Below are 15,227 nucleotides of genomic sequence, written 5' to 3'. Positions count from 1 at the left end.
CACATCCAGGGTGGTGGAGGAACAGTTGCGCAGAGGATGGGGGCAGAGTAAGGGGCTTGGGGAAAACAGGATAAGGGGGTGCATGAGGTGGCCAGGGAAGCCCTGAGTGAGGAGCAGGACTGAGCATAGTTCTCGGGAAGGAAGGGAGGCAAACGTTCATAGTGTCAGCCAGCAGGATCCCAGGAAGTCTGATGGGAAATGACTGAGTTAGCTCCCAAGCCTAGCTTGAGCAGGACCAGAGAAGCTTGACCAGCACGACCGACCAAGCACTTACAGCCTGGCCAGACCTTAGACACTGACTTTGGGAACACCATTGTGAGATATTGCAGTTATTTTATATTGACCCTTGTTGATTTAAGTCTTGATAGGGGAGAGATGGCGCTGCAGTAGGGCATTTGCCTGGCATGCAGCTGATCCAGGATGGTCGGTGGTTCGAATCCCGGCATCCCATATGGTCCCCCGAGCCTGGAGCAATTTTTGAGCACAGAGCCAGGAATAACTCCTGAGCACTGCCGGTGTGACCCCCCAAAAAAAAAGAGTCTTTTTTTTTTTCTTGGGTCATACTTGGCCGCGCTCAAGGGTTACTCCTGACTCTTTGCTCAGAAATCGCTCCTGGCAGGCTCGGGAGACCATATGGGATGGTGGGATTCGAACCACTGACCTTCTGTATGCAAGGCAAATGCCTTACTTCCATGCTTTCTCTCCGCCCCCCCAAAAAAAAGTCTTGATAATTCCATTTGTCTTTCTGTTGTAACAAAATATATGAATTAAATGTGGGGCTGGCGAGGTGGTGCTAGAGGTAAGGTGTCTGCCTTGCAAGCGCTAGCCAAGGAAGGACCGCGATTTGATCCCCCGGCGTCCCATATGGTCTCCCCAAGCCGGGGCGATTTCTGAGTGCTTAGCCAGGAGTAACCCCTGAGCATCAAACCGGTGTGGCCCGAAAAACCAAAAAAAATACATACATACATACATACATACATATATATATATATATATATATATATATATATATATATATATATATGAATTAAATGTGTGCTTGTAAGGGGACAGGGTATGGTGGGAGATTGGGACACTTGTGGAGGGAAGGTCACATCCATTGGTGATAGGACTTGGGTATGAACATTTAATGCCTGAAACAACTGTATTAGGACCAACTTTTATGTTTTATATTATTATAAAAATTATATATATGCCAGAATTTCAGATACTCTTTCACTCTACAAAAATGTTCTCCCCTCAGGGGCCACAGTGATAGCATAATGGGTAGCTTATTTGCCTTATATGTGGCTGACCCCTGAGTCCACTAGGAGTAACTCTGAGTACTGCCATGTGTGGCCCAAAAACAAAAACCAAGAAACCCCAAATGTTCTCGCCTCAGTGTCTGTGAAGAGTTTCTGGGCCATCAGCACTCCTTTGGGTTTGTCCGACCATCCAAAGAGTAGTCCTGGTGGCCTCAGCTGTAAGATGGGACTATGGGGACCCCAGTAGGGACAGATGATTCTTTGAGGGCTTGGCCATATACATGGGTTGGGGAATTCCTTTTTCTTCCCATGAAGTCTGTGTCACCTGTCATTCCAAGAGCCCCTCTGCATGGCTGTGTTTGGGGAGGCTGTGTGTCTGTTTACCCCCATTTTGAGAAGAGGCTCTTTCCACAATGGGCCTCATCTGTGGAGCTCCCAGAAGTGAAAAGAAGAAATAGACTGACAGTATCACCAAGCATGACTGACATCTTTGTGCCTGTGAATAAATGTTTTAGAAAAAAAATAGAGTTCATTTACCTGAACACAGAAATGGGATTGTAGAATTGGAGTCTGTGTTGAGGGTATGGCCAAGTTTGGGGTGCCTACAGAGTTCCACTCTGACACTGTAAGTGCCCAGGAGTGCCACGTCCTATACCTCATCCTTACCCTCCTGCAGAGTTGGGCAATCTCCTGGGAATACCCTGCATCCCTGGGTAACATTCCTGGCCCTGTGCTCAGAGGTCACTCCTGTTAGGTCTCTGAAGACCACATGGGGTGCAGGGATGAAACTTGCACAACTATGTGCAAGGTTAGCAACCCTCTCCAACAAAACATACTGTACTATTGCTCTGACCTGATACCCAACATTCTGAACTAAAGCTCCCAGAGTTACTCAAGGACCCAGAGGCAGAGCATCTTCTCATGACGAGTTAGATAGCCAGGCTGGAGATGCTGAAGTCCCTCAAGAAACAGAAGGCATGTGAGTGTGTCTCCTAATCACTGGGGTGGGATGAGGGTCTAGGTTGCCAACTCAGCGGCCCCCCCCACCTCAGGAGCATCTGAGGTACCTAGAGAAGGTGCCAGGCTCATTTCCCAGGAAACCCCAGGATGTCAAGACCCCATTTGGCTGGCACTGGAACAGACAACCTGCCTGTGTTGCTGTTCCTGGAGTGAGGAGAACCCGGCAGGAGATGTTTGCTGGGTTGGGCAGGAGATGGTTTCTGTTGAAGCTGGAAAGTTTAACCCTGAGAAAGCTCTAGTTTCCACCAGCCCCTTGTCTTCCCTTTGTTGTTTTGGTAAGTAGGGGTCACACAGCACTGGAGTCACACTGGATCGTGGCTTGCCCTCATGGCAGGATGCCTCTGTCACTCGTGTGTTTGATGGCCTGTGCAACACTGTGTGTTGCTCACATACATTCATATTGTTGTGCTTACCAGGGCACACTCATGCTGCTGGCTGTGCCAGAGATCCTGGGCAGAACTGCTGAGATCAACAAGCAAAGTTGATGGACCCATTCATGGCACATATGGTGGCCCCAGGGATTGAACTGCTTAGCAGGTGCTCTTAAGTCCCTGAACAGTCTCCCAGGCCCCAGGTTTGTTTTGTTAAGAAGCAGGGTTTAGGGGCAGAGAGATGGGGCAGCGGGTGGGCATTTACTTTGCTTGAAACCCATCTGAAATCTATCCCCACCAGGAGTGATTCTTAAACAAAGAGCCAGGAGTAAACCCCTGGCAACACTGGGTGTGGCTACAAACAAACAAACAAACAAATGAAAACAAAAACAATGAGGATTTTTCTGTGATGTTGGGTGGGATGCTGAGGACTGCAGTGAGGAGCAGGGACTCAGGGGGGACAGCTCCCAGGCTCTCGGGAGAGCTGTCTCCCACTTGTCCATTGGCCCAGGATTAGGGGTGTATGTGGTCCCACAGCCCGCAGGGATGAACCACTTTCCAGTGTCCATGTCTCAGACTCATCCACATTAAACTTGGTATGTCTCACTTCTCGTAGATATGAATCTTCTGGTGTCCAGGGAATTTGGACTGACCCAGTGGAGAACCTCTGTCTCATGGTCCCTGTATGCAGATGGTTATGCAGTAGTTATGCAGATGGACATGGTGGTTGGGCCAATGTGGGCTCTGGCTACTGTTCTCAGGCACCTGCATAGCTGTGAACCCAAGATCAAGGCTAGCATGAGAGCAGATAGGAATGTACACTGCAGATAACCATCTCCAAGGTCCCTTAGAACAGCCACACAGGCCACAGGTTGCTACATGACTAAGGAGGCTGTTTGCTATCTGCAGCCACTGACAGGGTCCCCTGGGGGAAAACGCATAGTCTCAGCTTTAATGGGCGGTGCTGAGATTTGTTCATTTTAACATTGATGGTGGGAAGTCTGGTCATTTTATGCTTCAGTTCCTTTTGACAAGGAATATGGCAGCATGTGTAAAATGCTTGACAAATGCTGCTTTTGATATGGGTGAGAGTGCGGGGAGACACAAAACACACACATACACACACACAAAACACACACACTGCCAGACAAGCCAGCAAAGACCATGGCCAGCTAGATAAGGGCAAATGCAGTGGAGCTTCAAAAATCTTATTTGGAACAGTAAGCTGGACTCCTGGCTCCTCACACAGCTTTTAGGTGACTCAGATGGCTGTGTTGACAGTCACAGAGAAACTCTCACAGAGGCTCTGGGAGAAAATGTGATCAGTGGTTTGGTCCTCTCTTCTTTCTCATCATCATGAGGTCATTTTCAGATCTCCCAGTAGGAAAAAAAAAAAAAGCCAGAAACACATTTTTATTTGTGTGTGCCACCCTTTTGCTGCTGTTTTTCCACACTAACCGAAGTTGATGAGCATCTGCTTTTTGCCTGGGCACCTGTTTTTCCTATACAGGAGCCTTAGGCCCAGGGTGCTGGGCTGGGGAATAGGGCGGCTCAGCACCATTTGTTGAGAAGACTTGTCCTTATTCAACCCGATTGATCGTGTTTGTTTCTTGTCAAAGGTCAGCTGACTCCATGCCTGTGGGTCTCCACCCGGCCTCCTGTCTCTGTTCCATTGATTTATTTGTTTGTTCTCCACCAGCACCACATGAATTGATCAGATGGCTTTTTAGTAAGTCTCAAAGCCAGGAAGTGCCCTTTCTCCAACTTTGCCCTTCAATACTGAGTTGGCTGTTCTGGCTCTTTTCCCTATAGAAACGTTATGCTTGTTAGTTTGTTTCTGGGTCGGACCCAGTGATGCTTAAGACTGACTCCTGGTTCTCTGTTCAAGGATCCCTCCTGGTAGAGCTCTGGAGGACCATATGGGATGCTGGGTATTGAATCCAAGTTTGCTGTGTGCAAGGGAAGTGCCCTACCCACTGTACTCTCTCTCCTCTCTGGCTTCATTTTCTTTTCTTTCTAGGTTTTGGGCCACATTCAGTGGTACTAAGGGCTTACTCCTGGCTCTGAGCTCAGGAATCACTCCTGCCGGGACATGGGGAACCAGATGGGATGCCTGGGGATCGAATCCTGGTTAGCCATGCACAAAGCAAGCCCTACTTGCTGTCCTATTGCTCTGACAATCCTGTTTTCTTGATAAACTTTAGAATCTGATGATCAACCTCTAGACAACAAGATCTTCTGGAGTTTTATTGCTGTTTAGAAAACAAAAACAACCTTCCACCACCGCATCGTTTTGTAAGTCTCAGGGCCCAAGCACAGACAATCTCAGAGGAGAATTCCTGCGTGGCTGAACATCTCGAGTGGCTTCAGCATTTCTTTGCCTTGATCCGTGTGTGGGTTTAGGAGCTGCAGGTCTCCCTCACCCCTGAGATTCTCCAGGAGCAGCTAGCACTTGTTTTGCTGTTTCTCTGCACCAGGTCTCATTTCCTCCCCGCATCCGGTCTGTCTGCTGGGGCTCCGTAGGCAGCCCCCTCCCTCCCTCCCTCCCGGTTATCAATTTCAAGAGCCTGATTAGATCAGTGGATTTAAAAGCTGATAGATTGGCTCTGACTTCTCACTCAGAGAAAAATGGATCATAACAGAATCAGGCGTTCCTGATTTAGCACTCTGCTCCTACCTGATCATACTGAGCTCAGTCCACCGGAACTAAGGTGTTGATTAAGGACTGGAAGGGGGCCTGGTGACACACCTTCAGATTTAACCACACGAGTCTTATGAGGAAGTATTTTACATTATTTTGTTTTTGGTTTGGGGGGGTCACACCCGGTGATACTCGGGAGCTACTTCAGGATCTGGTGGTGCTCAGGGGACCCTGAAGTGCCAAGGACCAAACCCAGACCTCCTGAATGCAGAGGATGTGCTCTGGTTCTCTGAGCCATCTTTCCAGCTCAGATTAGAGTGGGGACAGGGGGGTTGGCCCTACCCACTGTACTATCTCTCTGGCTTCATTTTTGTTTGTTTCTTCTTTTGTTTTTCTTTTCTTTTTTGGGGGGGGGCACACACTAAGGGTTTTTTCCTGGCTCTGTGCTTAGGGATCACTCAGGAGAGTATATGTGGTGCCAGAGATCAAACCCAAGTTGGCAGCATGCAAGGCAAGCCCCCTATTTTCTGTGCACTCATGCTGGATCCACAATGGGAGATTTTGATCTCAGTCCCACTTCATGGGTTATACTGAGGCCAGACGTATTTTCAAACCACATGGGAACTGAAAAAGAAAAGCAGCAAAGATCTTTTAAAAAAATGTACATGACCAATGTTTTATATATACATATATATATATATATATATATATATGTCTTTTTTTAGCACTTCCTGATTTTTAATGGCTAAGTGAGTAAACTGCTGTGAAACATTTTAAAACCGAGCAAGGGCCATAAAAGTTCTTTCTTCATGCAAGTAGAAAGACAGTTTTCAACTGGCTTGCTCAGTCCCTGCGCTCCAGCCAGCAGGCATGGAGCATGCAGCTGGGCAAGATGCCACTGTGCGTTCTGGCAGATAAGGAACTAAGTGGCACATGCTGGTCTTCAGGGAAAAGATTCTTTCTGTGGTTTGATATTTATATTCAATGAATCTCTTGCCTCTGATTTCACTGGTGAACTCTGTGAGGACCTCTGGTAGACAGTTCCAGAGCCTTTCCTCAGACTAGTAGCATCCTAGAAGTGGACCATTTGGAGAAGCAATGGAACTTTCCAGAAATTGTGGTGGAAATTTCCAGTGTGGTGGGACTTTTTGGAAGTTGTATCCCCACTCTCACTTTACACATACATTGCACTTCAGTTGCCAGAATCTCCTGGAATGCTCTAGAATTATTTGGTCAGGATGGGGTTATTCATAATCACTTCCTGTCTCCTGGAAGTGATAGAAACAGAATTGGGGGTTAGGCACCTCAGACAGGGTGGGTGGAGGCCATAAGGAGAAGAAGAAAAGAGTGGTATGGAGGCCAGAGAGTTAGCACAGCAGGAGGGGCGTTTGTCTTGAATTTGGCTGACCCAGGAGGGACCCGGTTTAATTCCCGGCATCCCATATGGGCTCCCAGCCTGCCAGGGGTGATTTCTGAGTGCAGAGCCAGGAGTAACCCCTGAGCACTGCTGAGTATGGCCCAAAAACCAATCAATCAATCAATCCATAAAGTTTTTTTTTTTAAAGAGTGGTATGAAAGCCAAGGCAGAGGTCACCACACAGTTGCATCACAAACAATCCTTATAACTACTCATAACATCCACATACCACTCACACATGCTTTACACACACACACACACACACACACACACACACACACACAGAAACACCATTGCCATTGTGCACATGTGTGTTTAAATGTTGTTGTTGTTGTTTGTGTTTGAGCCACACCCAGTGGTGCTCAGGGGTTACTCCCAACTTTGCATTCAGAAATTGCTCCTAGCAGTCTCAGGTGTCCTTATGGGATACCAGGGGTCGGTCCCAGGTGGATGACATTCTACTGGCTGTGCTATCACTCTGGCCCCTTCCTAAATGGACTTTTTTTTTTTTTGGATTGATTGATTAGTTACTTTAAAAACTTAGTCCAGATATGTTAAATCAAACAATCTAAATATACTGTTTGAATCATTACACAACTGGAAGGAACTCAGAAAATGAGACTCTTGGCCAGCCTTGACAGGTAAGACATAATGGAGATTGAAAGAGTTTGAGAAACTTCAAAAGCAGCAAGGTATTTTCAGCACGAAAAGAAAAAAAAAAAAGCAGCAAGGTAGGTGAACCCACTTAAGGACACAGACTTTCTGTGCTTTTCCTAGCCCTGGTGATGTAATGGAGAGTCAGGGGCCACGACCTGGAAGGAGCCTCGACGAAGGGGCCTGGCTTGCCCTGCAGAAAGGCAGAAAGGTGAGTGGGGTTGTCTATATTTCAGTCCCTTTCCTGTGTCCTTGAGCCCTCAGGAATCCCCTGAAGAGTTGTGAAGGGAAGAGGAAAGAGGAGCTTTGAGCTGAAGTGAGATTTCATTTGGGGGGGGTCACCATCTTTGGTGGATTCAGTCTGGCCCACCCACCTGGGCCATTCAAATAATGGGGGTTTAGGTTTATCCCAGACTATTTGAGAAAGTGTTCAAGGGGATCTCAGGCTGTTCTCTGGGATCCAAGGCTGTGGCCTGGGCTCCTGTTGCCTTTTGTGGGCTCAACTGCCTGGCATTCTTACTCTGTTGATTCCCTCCAGCATAGAAATGCCTTTGGAAAACCTCAAAGAGTGGTGCCCAGAGACACCGCTGAGGGTGATTGGAAATCTAGTGATTTCTGGGGTGTCCCACTCAGCTTCTCCAAGGTGTCTCTCTCAACACCTCTCAGGCATCATTTAGGGAAGGAAGCAGAGATACCCCTCTCCGCCATTGACTTGACCTGGGCTCTCACACCAAGGAGTGACTTTGACTTCAGGTCTGCCCAAGGGCAGCCTTGCTGAGAAGTGGGAGTTTTCTTCTCTTGTGGGCAGAGGCACGAGACAGGCCCCAGGCCCCTCAGAAGAAGCCATTTACATCTCTCACCACAAGGGTACATTTTTTTTTAATTGGGGGTGGGTGGGGTGGGGGTGGAATCACACAGCAGTGCTCAAGAGTTACTCCTGGCTTTGTGCTCAGAAGTCGCTCCCGGCAGGCTCGGGGAACCATATAAGATGCTGGGATTCGAACCAGGGTTCGTCCTGTGTTGGCCGCGTGCAAGGCAAACCGCCTTACCGCTGTGTTATCGCTCCGGCCCCTCACAAAGGTACATTTCTATAGCTCCAAGGAAGGCACAAATCTTCAAAAGGATGGAGTGACCTGCCTGTATATGGCAGTGCCGCAGCTCAAGTCTCTTTTTGAGACAAATTACCTTGTTTGAACGTTTACATGATGCCCCTGAAAACCAGCAGAGTTCACATTCACAGCACAGTCACAGGTGCACTGGCTGGGTCATGGTACCATGCCAGGCCAGTAGACCACACTTCCTTTCCCTGTCATCTTGCCCTTAAAAAAACCCTGTTCAGTCCCCACATTCAGATGATGGCCAAAGTGAGTGGGAATCCAGCCCAGATGGAAATCCATCATCCAGCCTATAATTGGCCCAAATTCGAACATGTTCCTAGTGGTTTGCAGCTGATGTGTCAGAAGAGAAATTAAGGGAGATGCAGCTCTAATCCATGGTCCTGTCTTGTACTTACAAACTCCAGTAGAGAAACTGGACTGATGAAGAATGCCGAGGATTTGGGGTTGACTGCACCCCATTGGGCTGCAGAATTACCTATGCAGGCACTACCAGCCTTTTGAACCCCTGGGGGTTGACAGCAGTCATGAGCCTATGCAGTGCTTATCTGTAAGACTGCACATGAACACAATAGTTTTAAATAGGGGCAAGAGAGAGAAGAGACAGACACACACACACAGAGAGAGGGAGGGAGGGAGGGAGGGAGAGAGAGAGAGAGAGAGAGAGAGAGAGAGAGAGAGAGAGAGAGAGAGAGAGAGAGAGAGAGAGAGACCTGTAGGTAAAGCATTCACCTTGGACACTAGCAATCCAGGTTCAATTCTTACTTCAATCTCATCACCAAGGAGGGTCCCCTGAATCCTGCTAGAAGTGATCCTTGAGTGCAGAGCCAGGAGGGAGCCCTGAGCATTATCAGAGATGGCCCCTGAGAATTAAAAAAAGATATTTCATCTGTGTCCTACTTGCAGTGTCCAATACAAAGGCCTGTGCTGGTTTTCATTTAACCTTGAAATTAAATAAGGGGCAACACTTGCTTAATCCCCGTAGGATGTGAAGAGTACTGGAGCAAGTGGGGAGAAGTTTCATTTGCTGAAGGGTCAGAAACTATTTTCTTGGTTTGGTTTCAAACCTGGGCTTCCCGTATACAGTGTGCAAAGCAAGATCTGTAGCCCAATGAGTCACAATAACTTTAACCAGCAGCAATCCTCTTCTTGAGACAACAAGTACACTTGCCCAGAACGTCTGCCTGCCATATTAATTATTGAACCTATTGTTGATCACCCAGACTTAGACAAAGGTCTAAATCCTTGGCTGAGATCAACAAGAAACAAGAACGCTTTTTCAAGTAATATAGTTGGGACCAAATATATCACAATGGCTGCTTTGAGGTCTGTTAATGCCGATGAAGACATCAGGGTGAGATTGGGAGTTGATTGGAGGCTGAGACGGTCTCGTTGACCCTGAACTCAATCCTAAAAGTCGCCTCATTCTTGGAATCCAGAGCCAGAATCAGACAGAACCACACTAAAACTACTCCTTCCCTTAAATGGAGCTTTTGTGATCTCTGTGTATGTACTTGGGGTGCCTTTGCATAGAGGAACTTGGGGCCCAAGGAAGGCTGGGGTGGAGGGCAGATAGGTGGGTTCTAGGAGCTGGTGTGAAGCCACTGGGAGAGTCTTTTGCCAAGGAGTGGACCTTGGTGGCACCCAGCACTCTAGTTAGGAAACCTTTGTCTCTTGTTCCCAGCATCTTGGACCCAAATACCTACCAATATAGCCCCTAATATCTGCAGGATTCTGGAGCACAGTAGATAGTGCTGGATCGGAGCTTGTTAGTTCTTGGGTCTAAAGGGCTCTGTGATAAGAAATGGAACCAGGGTTTCTGCCAACCAACAGAATTAGGGTGGATATTCCCCCAGTGTGGAAGGAAAAGGGTTAGAAATGCAGTAATCCGTTTGCCTAGGTCTCTTTTTATCTACATGTGTACAAAAAGGGAGAAAGACAGAGACATTTTTGTGACCTGACTCTGTCCCCAGGGCTTCCTAAAGCCTTCTGAGGTGTTTAGGACAAATTGATCACTATGGGCTCTGGAGAGTGGGGAGTTGGTAGAGACTGCAGCATAAATCCCAGAGAGAGAAAACAACCTCCCCCCCCATAAAGATGGCCTAAAATAGAATACAAAATGAGAACTGTAGGCAGAAAAGTAAATATCAGGGAGATCAAGTTCATATAGTCACTCCATTTAAAATTAAAATCAGAGAGTGAATAGGAATTTTTAAAACTAAATGTGTTTAGGGTCTCTAAGGACCAATGAAGAAAAATCATCCACAGACATGAACAAAATAGGATGAAACAATATCCAGTCAAGAATAATTGAAAACAAGGTTGGAGGTCTCAAAAACAACAAGATGTGCGTCCATTATAATGTAAAGCCCAATGACTAAGAACAGAGACCAACAGAGATAGAGTCAAGTGAAGATTGTATCAGAGAATACACCAGAAAAATCGAAGAGATGAAAAGGAAGAAAAAGAGACAAACAGGAAGCAATTGTGGCTCAGTGAGAGAACATCAGTCTTGGCCTATAAGGTCTGGGATCAATCCCTGCACTGCACAAGAAGAAGAAGGAGGAGAAGAAGGAGCAGGAGGAGGAGGAGGAGGAAGAAGAAGAAGAAGGAAGAGGAGGAAGAGGAGGAGGAAGAGGAAGAAGAGGAGGAGAGGAAGAAGAGTAAGAGGAAGAAGAGGGAAAGGAGGAAGAAGTGATGGAGGAGGAGGCAGAGAAGGAGGAGGAGGAGGAGGAAAAAGAGGAGGAGGAGACAGAGGAGAGAAAGAAAGGAAGAAAGAGAGGAAAAGAGCTATGAACCATTATAAAAAGAAACAGGGGTGAGTGTAAGCACCCTAGATTAGAAAACCCACCAAAGTAGGACTGTGCTCTGCTCTCCGCTGTCCCTTCAGCTCGAGGCACAGTTCCTGCCACATTGGCGCAGGGTCTGTGACTGAGAAATGAATGAGGTTGAGGGAAAATTGAGACTTGCTGGGTAAATGCATTTAAGCATTGGCTTTGTTTGGGAGGGAACAAGAGCTGATTTTTGGTTGGGAAGGCACACCTAGTAGCGCTCAGGGGTTACTTCTGGCTCTGCACTCAGAAATCGTTCCTGGCATGGGAAACCATATGGGATGCTGAGGATCAAACTGGAGTTCGTCCTGGATCAGCCTCATGCAAGGCATACACCCTACCCCTGTACCCTACCTACTCTAGCTCCATGGGAACAAGAGCTGTGATCTTTAAAAAATATAGGATCAGTGATAAACCATCAAGAACTTTAGAAAGAGGAAAGAGAACAGATGTCTTTGATTTTACCAGCTTAGCAGAAGGTGGAAAAGAAAAGTAAAAAGCTGAGCAGGAGGAACCAGACCCTAGAAACAAGTCTGACTGAATGTATTAGCAGTAATCACAATAATTATAAATTAAATCAACCTGCTAAACCTGTCAGATGGGGTTAAAATGAAAAGAAGAAAAGCATTTAATCAAATCTATAAAATTATAGGGCAGTGAAAGGTTATGAAGAAAAACTTGGGGAATTATTTTCAAGGCATAAGTTAATCAAATAAAGTTTTCACAATGGTAATAACAAATAAAACTGCATCAGCTTATAGGAGAAAAAAGCTTGCAAGGAATAAAGTAAATTTCATCATTGTGTTATAAAACAATCCACTGAGACACAACCTTGTATGTGCTACATCCTCAACCCTGAAATGCTGAAAGTAAGATGAAAATAAATGAAACTAAAAATACAATGAAAAGTGTCAAAACTAACTAAGCCATAGCCAGAGAGGAAGATCAGAAACCACTTCTATTAGAAACAGTCAGGTCTCATAACAATGATTGGACATTTTATAGATTTGTTCAACGTCATTGAAAAAGTAAACGTGGCCCAAGTGATAGAGCTTAAGGGTCCTACGTTCATTGAAAAGAGGAAGCGGGAACTCTTCAAAGAATGAATCACATCTTAGGCTATAATTTTCAAATGAGTTTGTATTATAAAAAAGCAACTAAATGAACAATCATTGAAAAACTCAGCATGCTTGAATTTTCTGCAACTAAAGCATGCACTTGAGGAAAAACTCACGAGTTAAAGATGATTTCATTTCTTTTTCTGTGGCCACTAAAGAGATGTTGGATGGTCTCAACAGGAAGCTGAACATCTATAAATGCAAACTTTGAACACTATGAAAAGCAGATGGCAATCCAAGATGCTACTGTCATCTGGGAGAAGAATGGAAGGGTCAAGTGGTCCAGATCAAGTGGGAATGATGAGCAAGATTTCCCCATGAAGTAGCGAATCTTGACCCCTGGTTGAGTCCAATTGCTGCTGAGTATGGGACATTCCTGTAATAGACAGGGGAGGACCAATGAAAGAAAACACACATCTGTTCCTGGTTGCATTGTGGATGCCAATTTCTCAACTGGGTCATTGTAAAGAAAGGGGAGATGGTTATTCTTGAATAAACTGATACTAGTGCACCTCCTCGGTGTCTAGGACCCAAAAAGAGCCAGCAAAATCCACAAACTTTTCCATATCTCTAAAGAAGATGATGCTCACCAGTATATTGTAAAGAATCTCCTAATGAAAGAAGGTGAAAAAAACCTAGGACCAAAGAATCCAAGATCCAATGTCTTGTTACACACGTGTCCTATGATGCATACACTGATGTACTGCGTCAAGGAAACTGGTAAAAGACCGTAGAACATACTAAAGTGTTGGCAAAGAGAATGAAGAAGGCAAAAGAGCAGTACCAGGAGAAGATGGCCAGAAATGAAGGCTGTCTTCTTTGAGAGCTTCTACTTCTAAGTCTGAATCCAGTTAAAAATGAATTTTTTAATTACTGAAAATATGTTTATGATGACTATGATTTTAAGATATACACAATGGCATATTATATATTTTTAAAGAAAGAATAAACTCATGCAATCTGTTCATCATGGATGAACCTAGATGATACAATGTTGAGTGAAATTGGCCCAAGGAAAAGGGATAGATACAGAACAATCTGTCTCATATGTGGAACTTAAAAGTGCACAGAAAGGGAAAATGGCAGCACAATGGGAAAACACCTAGATTTGGTGGGGAGTAAGGGGGTATGAAAGGGAGGGACATTGGGCTTCTTGGGGAGGGAGGTGGGTACACTGATGATGGGTGTGATGTTGGAATTATATGTGTGGGAAAGCATCATTCACAGTATTACAAATCACAGAGCCTTGATCAATAAAAGAAATTTAAAAAAATATCATGATAATGAGGAGGAGGAGGAGGAGGAGGATGGAAGTAACCAAGAATCTTTTGTAAATCCTATAGAGCCAAATGATCCCACTGGGAGTTGGATTTGCACTAAGACAGTCTTCCGTGTCACTCACACTTTGGATCTCAAGTAATTCATTTTTTTTAGAGCTAATGTCTAGTCATTCCCCAAAAGCTTAGATAGTTCCATCTTCAATGCTTTATCCCTCAAGGAAATAGTCTTAGATTTTGTTGGGAAAAACTCTGAATAAGATTTATAGGATGTATATTGATTGCTTCTGCATTTGTAAGATATACCTTATGCCCATTTTACATGTGTATGCTTATTATACATAAAGAATTTCTCAAGGGGACACAGGATATCTATTTTGAGGGTGAAATAGTTTTTAATACTTCTCTTTTGCGGTGTTCAGGGGTTACTCCTGACTCTGTGCTTAGAAATTGCTCCTAGCAGGCTCTGGGGACCATATGGGATGCTGGGAATCAAACCAGGGTTTGTCCTGTGTTGGCCGTGTGCAAGGCAAAAGTCTACCACTCTGCTATTGCTCCAGTCCTAGTTCCTATGAACAATGTAGAGTAAGAAAGGACCACATGTATCAAACAAAACTGTTCATTTCTGAGTATACACACACACACACACACACACACACACACACACACACACACAACCAGACTTCCAGGTATTCTTTTTTTATATTTTTATTGCTTTATTTAAATACCGTGGTTTACATAGCTGTTCATGATAACATTTATTTCTGGCATTTGAAGTCCCTGCATGCATCCCACCATCAGTGTAACATTTTCTCTGCTATTATTCCCAATTCCCACTCACCCCAAAGCCTGACACTTGTCAAGCATGAAATAATTTTCTTTATATTGCTTGCTTACAACTAAGTGGTGATGGAATTATGGGGAAAAATTCAACAAAAGAAAATTTGTGGAAATTGTTATATCTCACAATGGGAGCCTTCAGTTATTGTCTGAAGATTTACTAAACTGTTCGCTGCTAGTTGATTATTTAGTGTTATTGGTTTTTTAAGGCCGGTGTACCCATGATTTTTCATGGTTAGCTTTATATCTCTTTAGAGAAGAAAATGAGTTGATGAAGCTGGTTGATGAGGTGGCATGGGGTGGCTGTGGGACATGAAGGAAAAGCAGGATTTCTGTTGTTAAAGGTTCCTGGATTTGGAGACTGACTGAGAAATTCAATGATTGGTCTTGGCTCTCATCTTTGGTGACTCTAGTCAGATTTGGATCAATGAGACCAAGAGTAGTTTTTGGTACATAAACCAAATGGTAACTTAGTAGACACCCTTATCTCTCCCCCACCACCTAAGGGAGAACAATTTTACCACCAAAGATCTATCCAAGCCAGGCAACGCTCACTACTGGGTAGATTAGATGTGCCCATTTTGACTTTGGGGGTTAAATGCAGTCAGCTGTATTCTGCTAACTTGGGGATTATTATTCCTCTTCAACTGATGGAGCCTTTATCAATGGGGGTTTCCATAAGCCCCCTTGAAATCATAA

The 15,227-nt window shown here is 45.2% G+C and overlaps 1 non-coding gene and 1 pseudogene across 1 annotated transcript; one reads left to right on the top strand and one right to left on the bottom strand.

Moving 5' to 3' along the window:
* Window positions 1–1,827: 1,827 nt before the first annotated feature.
* LOC126020212 (40S ribosomal protein S6-like) lies at window positions 1,828–13,266 on the top strand (annotated as a pseudogene).
* LOC126021040 (small nucleolar RNA SNORA70) lies at window positions 3,465–3,597 on the bottom strand. The gene has a single exon (XR_007499659.1). It is a non-coding gene; the product is annotated as a small nucleolar RNA SNORA70 (small nucleolar RNA).
* Window positions 13,267–15,227: the final 1,961 nt, after the last annotated feature.

Source organism: Suncus etruscus, chromosome 10 (genome assembly GCF_024139225.1).
Source record: "Suncus etruscus isolate mSunEtr1 chromosome 10, mSunEtr1.pri.cur, whole genome shotgun sequence".
Classification (NCBI taxonomy): Eukaryota; Metazoa; Chordata; class Mammalia; order Eulipotyphla; family Soricidae; genus Suncus; species Suncus etruscus.
The sequence above is the reverse complement of the archived record's forward strand: the minus strand, read 5'-3'. Positions and strand labels throughout refer to the sequence as shown.